The following is a 12,259-nucleotide window of genomic DNA, read 5'->3' on the forward strand; positions in this document are numbered from 1 at the left end:
GGGGACCTGGTGCCAGCTGGCTGCAGCTGTTGCCGAGGCCTTGACTTCTTGCATGCAGAGAGGCGAGAGGTCCTGGTCCCCTGGACGACATGCTGGCCTCCCCAGGCCGGGAACCCCACGCTCAGTTGTGACCTCTGGGCTCCACCGAAATCAGCCGTTCCTTGGTGTTCTGCTCACACACACAGTGCCTTCTGTTTGCCAGGCTCTGTCTGGGTACCCAGAACTTAGAGACTCAGAAGATGAGAGGTCAACAATTCTGCAAATGGTTATCCTGCACCCATGAGGAACAGGATGCTGCTGGATTCAGATGATACAGACTTGAACAAGATACATCCTCTAAACCCCCTAATTGACTAACTGATCCATCTGTTTATCCTCCTGTTACCTTGTAAAAGCTCATTTTGTTGCCAATTACGAGTTCATGTGGATGAGCACAGGCGTTTCTGCTTTGAAGGAACAACTCAGGGCACAGGGAGCACGGATTCTAAGGGTGTGGGTAAAAATAACAGAGGTGAAGTTTTTTATGATGACTTTTTTAATAAGGGAGGAAGTCAGGATTCAGATGTGGGAAGAGACTGGCTAAGGGAAGGGGTGGAGTCAGGGCCTTAACCCAGGTCTTCCGGCGCCAAGCCCTGCACGCCAGGATGCTTCACAGAGCAGCTGGCCTGAATGAGAGCCTCAGGATCAGAGGGGTTGCAGGAGGGCCCGTGTGTGCCTGGGGTGGGGTGCCTGCAGCTGAATAAGATCTGTGGTGACCAGATGAAGGGAGACGTGTTGAGCATCTACTGTGTGTTAGGGACGTAGCAGGTGTCATCGCGCCCACTCTGCAGATGGGAGACGCTGCTGCATGGGAAGTCAGCCTCCTGGGCAGAGAGCAGGCCAGGCCGGGGACAAAGGGAGCAGGCCTGGCCTGCTCTATGCCCTGGAGGCTGACTTCTGCTAAGGCATTGTCTTTCTGCTAGGTTCCACCAGTGGGTGCCGTGAAGGGAGACCAGTGAGCCAGACAGAGAGAAGGGAGCATCTGGGGGCTCTGCTCCTCCCTGCATGGCCGTGGGCTGGCCGCTGCGGCATTCCGAGGTCCCAGCTGCTGTTGGGGGGTACCACACTGGCCTGGCCTCTCTGCAGCATGCCTTTCCTGCCCCTGCAGGCCTCGGGTGACAGGTCCCCCTGTGCTGCTCTCTGGGCACTTCCCACCCCTGGGTGGTGCTCTCCACCCAGCCCACACCTGCATTCGTCTCCTCAGTCTGTCCCCTCAAGTCAGCCCCATTTCCTGCCAGAGTCCTGCCTGATGCAGGCGCCGTAGCCAAGACTCCGAGCCGGACCATCCCCTGCCTGGCTGCCTTGCTCCCTGGCTCCAGTAGGATGCCCCACCCGGGCCCATCCTATCCGGAGAGAGGGCAGTGACTTGGCACAGGCTGCTTCCCCTCGAGCCTCTGGAATTGTGTTTTGGGCTGGCACTGTTCTGGAAACAATGAGAGGGAGGTTCCCAGGGGCTGGCACGGGGTCCTTTCTCCCCCATCTCCTGGGACAGGCTGTTCCTTCTGGGATGGGAGCCTGGGAATCAATGTCCTGCTGGGGGATCCTGGGGGAGCAGTGATCCGGCCCAGGCTTGTCTGTCTTCCACCTTTCAGCTGGGAGTGAGAAAAGTGCTGAAGACTGGGAGGGTGGTGGGGGGAGGGGCTCCTTGTGCTAAGCTGCAGGACCCCAGAGTCACCTGAGGCAAACTTCTTGGCTCTGTGGCAGGAACAGGCCTGGCGGGAGGGACAAGACTGAGGTTGCTAGGTGGATGCCTCCCAAGTCTGCTTCAAGTCTGAGTATCGCATACAGACCTCCGCTGAAGTGACTTTGCAACCCAACAGGGTCCCCTTCCTCCCTGCTCCCCGCCCCATGGCCCCTCTATCAGGGGAAGGCACCAGAGACCTGGAGTCAGCCCTGACAGCCTCCCCACGGCCTCCAGCCCCTGACCTTATCCAGGCTCTCATCAAGTCTAAGCAGCCCTATTGTCTACACTGCTCTTGACTCAGCGGCCTTCTCTCCAGGCTGTGGCAGCCTCCCTAGTCTGGGTCTCATCATACCCACTCAGAACAATGGCCTCCTCACTGGCCTCCCTCACCCCAGTCTGGCTAGCCTCCAACCTGGCCTCCATTTGGCAGCCAAAGTGTCTTCTAGAAATTCACGTCTGAGCCTGTCTCTTCTGTATTTCAGTGGAACCCTAACTGAGTGTTACACCCCGGATTCCCCTCTCCAGATTTACCGCCAAAGCAAAACCCTATTTGATGTCCCATAATCCACCAGCCCTTGCTGGCTTCTTCCTGATCAGCTACCTGCTACAGTCAATTTCAGCATGGCCCCACTGGAGGGGGATCACCTTCCCACCAGCACCATCACTGTCTCAGTTTAGATTTCTCCAAAAGCCAAGTTGAGACAAGGCCTTGGAGCAAGTAGTTCTGGGAGGTGAACCCAGGAGGCAGGAGTAAGGAAGGAAAGAAAGCCAAGACCAGGTGGGTGTTATCAGCCTCCACAGGGGGCAACAGGGCTGCATTCCACCAGGACCCTCCCCCAGCCCACCAAGCCTGCAAAAGTCCTCCCAGAGTTGTCTGCCTGCAGGACTGGAAGCTGGATGTTGATCCACTGACTCCAGGACCCTTGGGGAGGACCCTTAGACTTCTGGGCTGTGTTGTCTGCCCAGACAACCTCCCGTGGTGCCAAAGAGCCTGAGGCTGGTGCAGATACTTGCAGCTCAAACCTGGGGTGGGACGCTGGCCATGGGAGATGATCCTGGGTTGGCAAGGAATTGTCCACCCCAGCTGCAGTTGATGTGATATGGCCTTCTCAGTGGCTCACGGAAACACTCCTCGATCGGTTGACACGTGGATTGCTGGAGCTCAGCTGTGCATGAGGTGCCTGGGCTGCTGAAGAAGAGCCTATACTCAGTGTGTACCCGAGGAGGTATGAAATGAGTATGGACATTGGACTTCCCGAGTTCAAACCCACTTCTGCTGGTATCTACTATGGGACCTTGAGCAGGTCACATCACCCTTGGGCCGTAGTGTCTAGAAAATAGGAACAATCATTTCTGCTATAGAAGGTGTTTATGAGAATCAAATGTGCCCACAGACACGAATGCATGTGGCAGAGTCTGAGGCCGAGTACAGTCATGTTTTTCAAGAAGCCGGCTGCCCAGAGTAGGCCTCATTCCCTCCTCCTTCCCTCCATGCCTGGCTACACTGGTTCCACTTATGGTACCCAGCAGCCTGGGCTTCCAGTGGGCCATGCTGGTTTTGCCCTGTCCCGGCTTTGGGACCAGTATGTCAGCAGTCCCCTCCCCCACTCCACAGTGCCGAGTGTGTGGAAACACAGAAGAAAGCTGGCATTGCATACCACACAGCAGCGACTTGTGTTTTGCCATCCCCATTAGCTGTTTCTGTCCCCCCAGTCCCCGCTTCTGACCCAGCTGTCTTTCTCACATGGGTGAAGTTAGCTTGAGCCCAGCACGCCCTGTTGTGCTCCGTCATACTCATCCCTGCCTTTGGGTTCCAGGCTCTCCTCACGTGTTATGGGCTGAGTTTTGTCCCTCCAGAATGCATATGTTGAAGTCCTACCCCTCAGTGGGTGGGACCTTGTTTGGAAATCGGTTTCTTGCTCGTGGTAATTAAGTAAGACAAGGCTACACCAAAGTAGGGTGGCCCCTATTCCAATAGGACTGGTGTCCTTCTAAAAAGGGGAACTCTGGGGACAGAGACACATGCACGGGGAGAAGGCCACGTGGAGACTGCAGTCATGCTACCACAGCCAAGGAACTGGCAGACCCAGAGGAGAGTCCTGGACACATCCTTCCCTGGCACCCTCAGATGGAGCCTGGCCCTGCTGACCCCTTGATCTTGAACTTCAGCCTCCAGACCTGTGAGACAATATATTTCTGTTGTTTAAGACAACCACCTCATGGAAACTCATATAGCCGTAGAAAACTCATACATTATCTAAAAGGGCCACATATTTTTTCTGCTACAAATATTATCTTCCTGCTTTTTCCTTCTAGTCCAGCCTTTGTTGCTCTGTTTACCTGATGACATTTCTCTACTTCCTGGTGTACTGTGAACTCCTCAGAGGCAGAACCTGTGTCACTCTCACTGTTCTGTCTTTAGGGCCGAGCTCACAGCCTGGTCCACAGTGGTCACTCAGGAAAGGTTTGCTGAAGTCTTCTCGACTGAAGCAGCTTTGATGCGTGCCCTTCAAGGGTGGTCCAGATCTGGACAGGCAGTACCATGAAGGGACAGCATTGCAGGAAATGAGCAAATGCACAGTGTAGGGCAGAGTGGGCAAGCTGGGAAGATGTGAGCAGCCCACAGCAGGTGGGGTGTCGACACAGGTATTGAGGAGAGACGGGGTGGACCCAGAGGTGGGGAAATGTGATATCAGGGTATCAGGGTTCAAGAATGTTTATAATTGAGAAGGCATTTGGGCAGTGGGGGCCACGGAGAGGAGACAGAACCAGAGCAAGGCTCAGGGGAGGAAGTCATTCAGCTGCAAAATGGACCAAACACAGGCAGACCAAGGAGGTCTGCGGCGGGCGGCACCATAGGGGAGAGATGATGAAGGTCGGACTTCCCATGGACGTGAGGATGGAGACAAGGTGAGAGACATTTAAGAAGGAGAAATGCCAGCCTGCTGGCTGACTGGTGGGTATTTTCCCCTTTGAGGTTCTGCCTCCGAGCTCCTCCTCCTTCTGAAGGTGCCATGCTGAGAATTTCCATGATGTCTGCAGTGACATATAAGCTACCCCTCCCCCAGTCCCCTCTCTGATGGCTGACGGTTTTGGTGAGAGAGCAAAGGAACCAGCTACCCCCACCCCAGGCTACTCAGGTTTCTGGTCCACGATTCAAAATGTCAGTTCATGGAAGCTGCTGATTTTTCACCTTTAAAAATTTTTTATGATCACTTATGAGTAATAAAAGTTAACTGCACCAAAAAAAATCTGAAAATACAGTGTCATTTGGATCTTATGAATATAAGGTGAAAATTACATACAGTGACAAATGACCCTAGATAATACCTTAAGTACAATGACCTAGGATATTAGAAATTCTGAAGACAAAGACCATATTATTTAATTTTCTTTATGCTTTGACTGTGACCTCCTTTTCCCCGGAGCATCAAAGGCCAATGTCTAGTTCAAAGTGGAGTGATAGGGCAAGATTTTGAGGTGGGAAGGTGGCTAAATCAAACGCTTGTTGGGTATAAGTTCACAAAATGAATAAATCAAAGAAGCAAATAAAAATCACCTGAAATCTCTTCTCCCACCTTTATTTTCTGGTGAATGTCCCCATCCCAGTCGTTGTATTTTTTTTCCTAATGCACATTAAAAGCTAGACTCAGGGGAGCAGAATCATGCGTTAGCTTTATTTTTCTGACCACTGTATGTTTCAGTCCTGTTTCACTGACTTTTCCTCATCCTGGATGATGACATCCTGAGCAGACCTTATAGCTTTTTGGGGGAGGGCATATCAGATATCAGTGAGCATCTCATTCTCAGTTTTTTTTTAAAAAGAGAAGTCTGCCAAATAAAAACATCAAAGAAAGTTATAACATCACATCTGCAGTGCGATATTGTAATAGAATAAGAAATATATATTTAGACTCTGTCTTTCCTTCCTAGCGCACAACTCCTAAAACCCTTGGCCACTCTGGAGTGATAAGGCTGCATTTTACATGCTAATGAGATGACAGGTGGCTAGGGCCCCCTAGAGAGCTCCATGATGGAGGCTGGTCACAGGAAAGACCAAGGCGTGGTTAGAGGGTTGAGACTTTCACCCCCATCCCCCAACCACCAGGGAGAAGAGAGGGGCGGAAGGTTGAGTCAATTGCCAACAGCCAATGACGCCATCAAGCTTTCATGAAAACCCGAAAGGTCTACGCTTGGAGAGAGTCCAGATTGCTGAACACATGAAGGTGCTAGGAGGATAGTGTGACCAGAGATGGCTTGGAAGCTCCCCATTCCTTGCCCTATGCGTGTCTTCCATTTGGTTGTTCACCTGCATTCTTTGTAACATCCAAATAAATGGGTAAGCGGAAGTAAAGTGTTGCCCAGAGTTCTCTGAGCTGCTAGCAAATCAATAAAACCTAAGAAGGGAATCGAGGGGATCCTGATTTATAGCTCACTGGTCAGAAGTACAGATCACAACATGGCTTACAACTGGCATCTGAAGTGGGGTGGAGCAGCAGTCTTGTGGGGCTGAGCCCCCATCTTGTGAGATCTGATGCTATCTCCAGATAGGTAGTGTCAGAACAGAATTGACTTGTGGGACACCCAGCTGGTGTTTGGTGGGAAGAAATTCTCACACATTTTGGTGACCAGATGTGAAGTATTCTGTGTTGAGTGTGGGAGCAGAATAAACACTGGTCTTTGTCTCATGCAGGGTGGTATTTCCACCAAAAAAGACAGAACCTGACAGAGAAAAAATTGGGCAAACCCAAAAGTATTCAGTACAGTCTCTAAGACAGTTGACCCAGACTCATCAAAAGTGTCAATGTCATGAAGGACAATAAAAGATCGAAGAGCTGCTCTGGATTAAAGGAAGCTAGAGAGACGGGGCAACTGAATGAGATCCGTGATCCCAGATTAGATCTAGGGTCACAGGGGAAAATTGCTATAAAGGATATTATTAGGGGCATTTAGCAAAATTGGGATCTGACCTAAAGATTAGATAATTGTATCCCATCAATGTTAAATTGTCTGAATTTGATAACTGTATTGTGGTTATGTAAGAGAACGTCTTTTTTCTTAGGAAATACATGTTAAAATGTTTGAGGCAATGATGTATAAAACTTACTCTCAAATGGTTAAGGAAAAAATGTGTGTATGTACACGCAGAAGGTGACAAAGCAAAATGTTAACAACTGCGAACAGTTGGTGAATGTGGGTGAAGGGTATATGGGAGTTGTTTGTACTTATTCTTGCAATTTCTCTGAGAGCTTAAAATTATTTCAAATCTAAAAGTTAAAAAAAAAAAAACTCTAGACCAATCCAAATAAAAACCGGAGTCTCTAGGAAAAATGTTTGCAAAAGACATATCTGATAAAGAACTGTAATACAAAATATATAAACTTTATATATATATATATAAAACTTTAGACAATAAAAAAAGGAAGAGGGGAGCAAAGGGAAAGCAGGCTGAAGCTGCTAACCAAGAAATGAAAGAAGAAACCTGTAGAAAACAGAGAAACTAACCCGAGGCAAGACCAGTCTGGTGGGGGAAGTTGATAACAGAGGGAAGAAATTGTGTCTGTGACGGCAGGGGGAATGTAAGAACGCTATCTGTTCTGTTCAATTTTGCTGTGAATCTGAACTGCTCTTAAAATAAAGCCTATTTAAAAAAAACAAAAACAAAATTTTAGTTCCCTACTACACTCCCATAAATGGATTAAAGAAAATAATGACAATACTAAGTGTTGGTGAGGATGTGGAACAACTAGAACTCTTAGACTTTCCTGATGGGAAATAAATATTGAACAATCACTTTGGAAAGCAATTCATCTGTCTTTTTTTTTTGTTCTCATAATTGAGAGCTTATTGATTGTATTGGGGAATCAATACACAGTTATTTCGATTTGTACACGATTCTTAACATATGTACTGAAAATCTAAAGAGTCATGTATCATAATTTTTAAAAAGTTATTCCAGTGACTTTCTTTTTTTAATTTTTTTTTTTGAGTTGGAGTCCCACTCTGTCACCCAGGCTGGAGTGCAGTGGTACAGTCACGGCCACCGCAGCCTCAACTTGCTGGGCTCAGGCGATCCTTCCACCTCAGCCTTCCAAGTAACTGGAACTAGAGGCAAACACCACCATGCCCGCCTGACTAATTTTTTGATTGTTTGTGGAGACGAGGTCTCGTCGAGTTGCCCAGGCTGGTCTCACCTCGGTCTCCCAAAGTGCTGGGATTATAGGAATGAGCCACCACGCCCAACCTTCCAGTGACTTTCAAGTTTAAAACATGGAGGTAAATTTTCCTTAAGAGGATGTCAAGTACCAGTATCTTCAAATGTTGATAAGCTGTTACATACGTCCTACCAATTCACAGTTTATTATCATATACACAACATATTCAAATTTTCAATCTTTCACAGCACATTTACAAAGTTATTAGGATAACAGGATTACCACGGCCAAAGATGTTACAGAGTGCACCCAATTTTGACAGGGAGAGCCATGGTCAATGTGTGTGTGTGTGTGTGTGTGTGTGTGTGTGTGTATGTATGTGTGTGTGTGTGTGTGTGTGTGTTTAAGGAAACAATTCTACTAAAAAAATAGCATGAGAATAGGAGCAATTTTTTTTTAATGTTTAAGAAATTAAATGCAAGACTGTGATTCACACTGCCATTTAGTATGCTTTGTATCATAGGATATAAAGACCAACTCCCCATCCATGGAACGTTAAGGTGACAACCAAGAGAGTCAAAGCCTCTGGCAATTCAATATTCCACACTATTTTCTGGTTGTACTAAAAAATAAATAATCGGGAAATGATTTCACCTCTTAAAAAAATCATTTACACTTTAAAAAAATGGAATAACGTGGGATTACTTACTTCTTAAACATGTTTCTAGAACTACTAAAAAACTTGCACCTACAAAATAATGGATAAAAATATTCCTCTAGATTGTACAAGAAAGGAGGCAGGTACCACCAATAAGTATTTAAGGTTTTCGAAGGAGGACCCCAAAAAACCCCAGAATTACCTTTTGAAGGGCAGGTGCCTTGTAGTACAGGCTTCCCCTACAAGGTGAGTGTTCTAGGAACCCATTGGCATCAGTGTACCTGCTAACATTGTGAGAGGCTGTGCTCAGCTTCAGTGAAATTTTTTTAGATTCTTTCAAAACATTTGCTCATTTCGTGATGGGTGATTTACGAGCATGCCTGCCCACGTCGCGCTGAGTGTTCAGCAGTTTTTGACCCAAAATTTGCCCCACTCTCCCTATTCACCCAATCTCACCTGGAACGACTTTATTTTTGTTGTGTTTTCCTGGATGAAATAAGTCCTCAAAGGAAAATGTTTTGCAGATGTGGAAAAGGGGAAACAAAAATTACAGAAGTGTTAAAAGGCATCAAAACTGACAAGTTCAAAAACTGTTTTGAGCAGGAAAAAGCATCTTGATATGTCTATTGCATAAAACAGAGAGCACTTTGAAGGTGGCAGAAGTTTAAACATGTAAGAATAAATACACAATGTTTTCTAAATAAAGTCTGGGTTTTTTGGGGTTCCCCCTCATAGGACCTTAATCAGACTTGGCTTCTTTCTCTCCTGCTTCATCAGAGGCACCGGATGCTTGCGGGCTGCGGCACGCCGAGAGCTTCACAAAGCTGGGCTGCCTGGCCACTGCCCCTCTGCCTAGTTTGTCAGTGTCTTTGAAAGTGAAACATACACCTGCCATACAATCTAAAACCCCACTCCTTGGTATTTACCCCAGAGCGTTGAAAACGTGTGTTTACACAAAAACCGGCATGTGAATGATTTATTCATAATTGCCAAAAAATGGAAGCAACTCACTCAAATGTTCTTCAATAGGTGAGTGGTTCGACAAACGAACTGGTGTATCCATTCAATGGAATACTACACAGCACTAGGCAGGAATCTCTGATACTTTCCCAAAAAAACACGGATGAATCACAAGTGCATTGTACTAAGTGAAAGAGCCCAGATTCACAAGGCTGCATACTGTGTGAGTTCATGTACATGACATTCTGGAAATGACAGAACTTTAGGGAAAAAAAGGAGCAGTGATTGCTGGGGATGGAGAAAGGAGTTGACTATGAGGGGCGCAGGCAACTTTGTGGGTGATGGGAAGGTTTCATATCCTGACGCTGGCGGTAGTTACACAACTGTAGGTGCTTGTCATAGAACTCATAGAACTGGACATGAAGGATGAATTTCACCATATGTAAATTATACCCCAACTAAAACAACCAACCAACCAAGAGTTTCTCATTCCATTTGTAGCCAGACCCAGCTTGGAGACCTGTGGTGAGGACAAGGAGCCTAGCTCGTCTCTCCCTTTTACTGTTTTGGGACCTGAGGGGGGAGCGGGGAGGAAGGCGAGTCAGGGTCTGCTCTGAACGGAGTCATTGCAAACTGGTATTAGACTGTTCTGGGAGGCAGATGCCCAAACGCTGGCCCATGAGCTAAAAGGATAAACACATCTGGAGTTGTATGGAGCCTCCTTTGTGGGTCTCTCCTCCCATTGGTTCCTGAGCTGGGGTGACATAGCCCCCACCCTGGATGACCACATGGGCCTGTCCCCTCATTCCTGCTGAGGTGTCTTGCCATAGGGGTCCCCGTGCTCTGGAGGGCAGACTTCTTGGACAAGGACCTTTCATGATGGCTCAGGCCCACATGCCCGGCCACCCTTTGCACCGTGTCCAGCTGGTCCCACAGGAAACATTCCTCTCTTCTGCACTCTGCAAGCACAGGCCACTCCCATTGCAGCCCCCACACTGAGCACTACCACCAGCAGCTCCCACCAGTCGCTCATCTGTGAGTTTTCCAGGGGAAAAGTGGGTCAGACTCTGTGTCCTTCGAGCTCCAGGAAAGTCCCAGTCACTTGGCTTGAGTCACAGGGGGGTGAAGTGCACTCCCCACACAAGTCTCAGCATCCACCCTCCTCTCCCGGGTCAGTGCCTGCTTTGAGGCTAGAAGCAGCGGATGGGGTGAGGGCATCACGATCTGCCCAAGTCCTGTAGGATTGGGTCTGGTGCTGCTATTGAGGCTCTGTGGGTACAGCAGCAATTCTGAGACATGAACATCCTCTTTAACATCCTATTATACACATCAAAATATGGCATTTAACAAAGCTGGAATTTTGCTGCACATATCATTTTATACCCGCTTTTTTTCCCGCTTCACACTGTTTTTTTAAATTTAAGTTAAAAAAAATTTTTTTTTAAGTTGGATTCTCACTCTGTTGCCCAGGGTGGAGTGCAGTGGCATGCTCACAGCCACCTCAGCATCAACCTGCTGGGCTCTGGCGATCCTTCCGCCTCAGCCTTCCAAGTAGCTGGAACTACAGGTGCGTGCTACCATGCCTGGCTAATTTTTTTATTTATTGTAGAGTTGAGGCCTCATCAAGTTGCCCAGGCTGTTCTCGAATCCATGGGCTCAGGCAATCCCCTCACCTTGGCCTCCCAAGGTGCTGGGATTACAGGCTTGAGTCACCATGCCCTCCCTAACTTTTATTTTAAAGATGTGGGGTACAATTCAGGGTTAGGTATACAAATGGTCATTGTACAGGTAAAGTTTGGGCCTGTTTTGAACATCTTACCATGACAGTAAGACACCTCACATTCATATCACTTAAATTGATTAATGAGTATTCTCTTGCATAGATATAACACAACCTATTATCTAACTCTCCAATTGTTGGCTGTGTTAGGTTGTTTCTAGTAATTTTAGATTATTATTCATAGTGCTATGTTTGGGGTGGATTCATGGGAATCTGATATAGGGCTCCCATTTGCATAAGGCCCTTTCAAATACCTGGAAGGCTCTAGCAATTTTATATCCATAATTTGTATTCTTTGCATTAAAGGAGCCCCCAGAATTGTGTACACTTCAGGCTCCACAAAAACTAGATGTGTCTTTGGCTGTGATAAACATCTTCCACACAATTTTTCTCTTTTTGCTGCATATTTATTTCCTTAGAATAAATACCTAGAAATAGAATTGCTGGATTAAAGCAGATACACATTTTAGGAAACTTGGACTATATTGCCAAAGAGCCTTCCAGAAAAGGTGACCTAATTTACACCCCAACCCTACCCTGAGTGAGAACACCCAAGACTGAAGTGATTTCTGTGGGATTGTATTTCTTTGGCTCAATTATAACTGCCATTAACACCTTTCCCCAAAAGTAGAGGCTTTGATCTGCGATCCGTGGGATGCAGGAGAGAATTCTTGGGGGTCTGTGAACTCCATTGAGAAAAAAAATCGCATCTTTATTTTCTTCACTAGACTCTCATTGAAACATAATTGTTCTTTCCATCTTGAAGGTAGGCCACAAATCCCTGTGATATTAGCAGTGCCTGTGACTTTAGCAGTCTTGATAGTACAGATCTAGATATCATGGATGCTTTCGTGCCTTTTTACAGGTATTGCAGGTCACTCAGACTATCATTCATGCTCATCAGGGCTTCAAAATTATAGAAGTTATTAGACCTATCACTAGATCTTATTATGCAGTGTTAATAAAAAATGCACTTCTAAATC

Source organism: Carlito syrichta, unplaced genomic scaffold (assembly GCF_000164805.1).
Source record: "Carlito syrichta isolate Samal-C Ts95f unplaced genomic scaffold, Tarsius_syrichta-2.0.1 Scaffold145306, whole genome shotgun sequence".
Taxonomy (NCBI): Eukaryota; Metazoa; Chordata; class Mammalia; order Primates; family Tarsiidae; genus Carlito; species Carlito syrichta.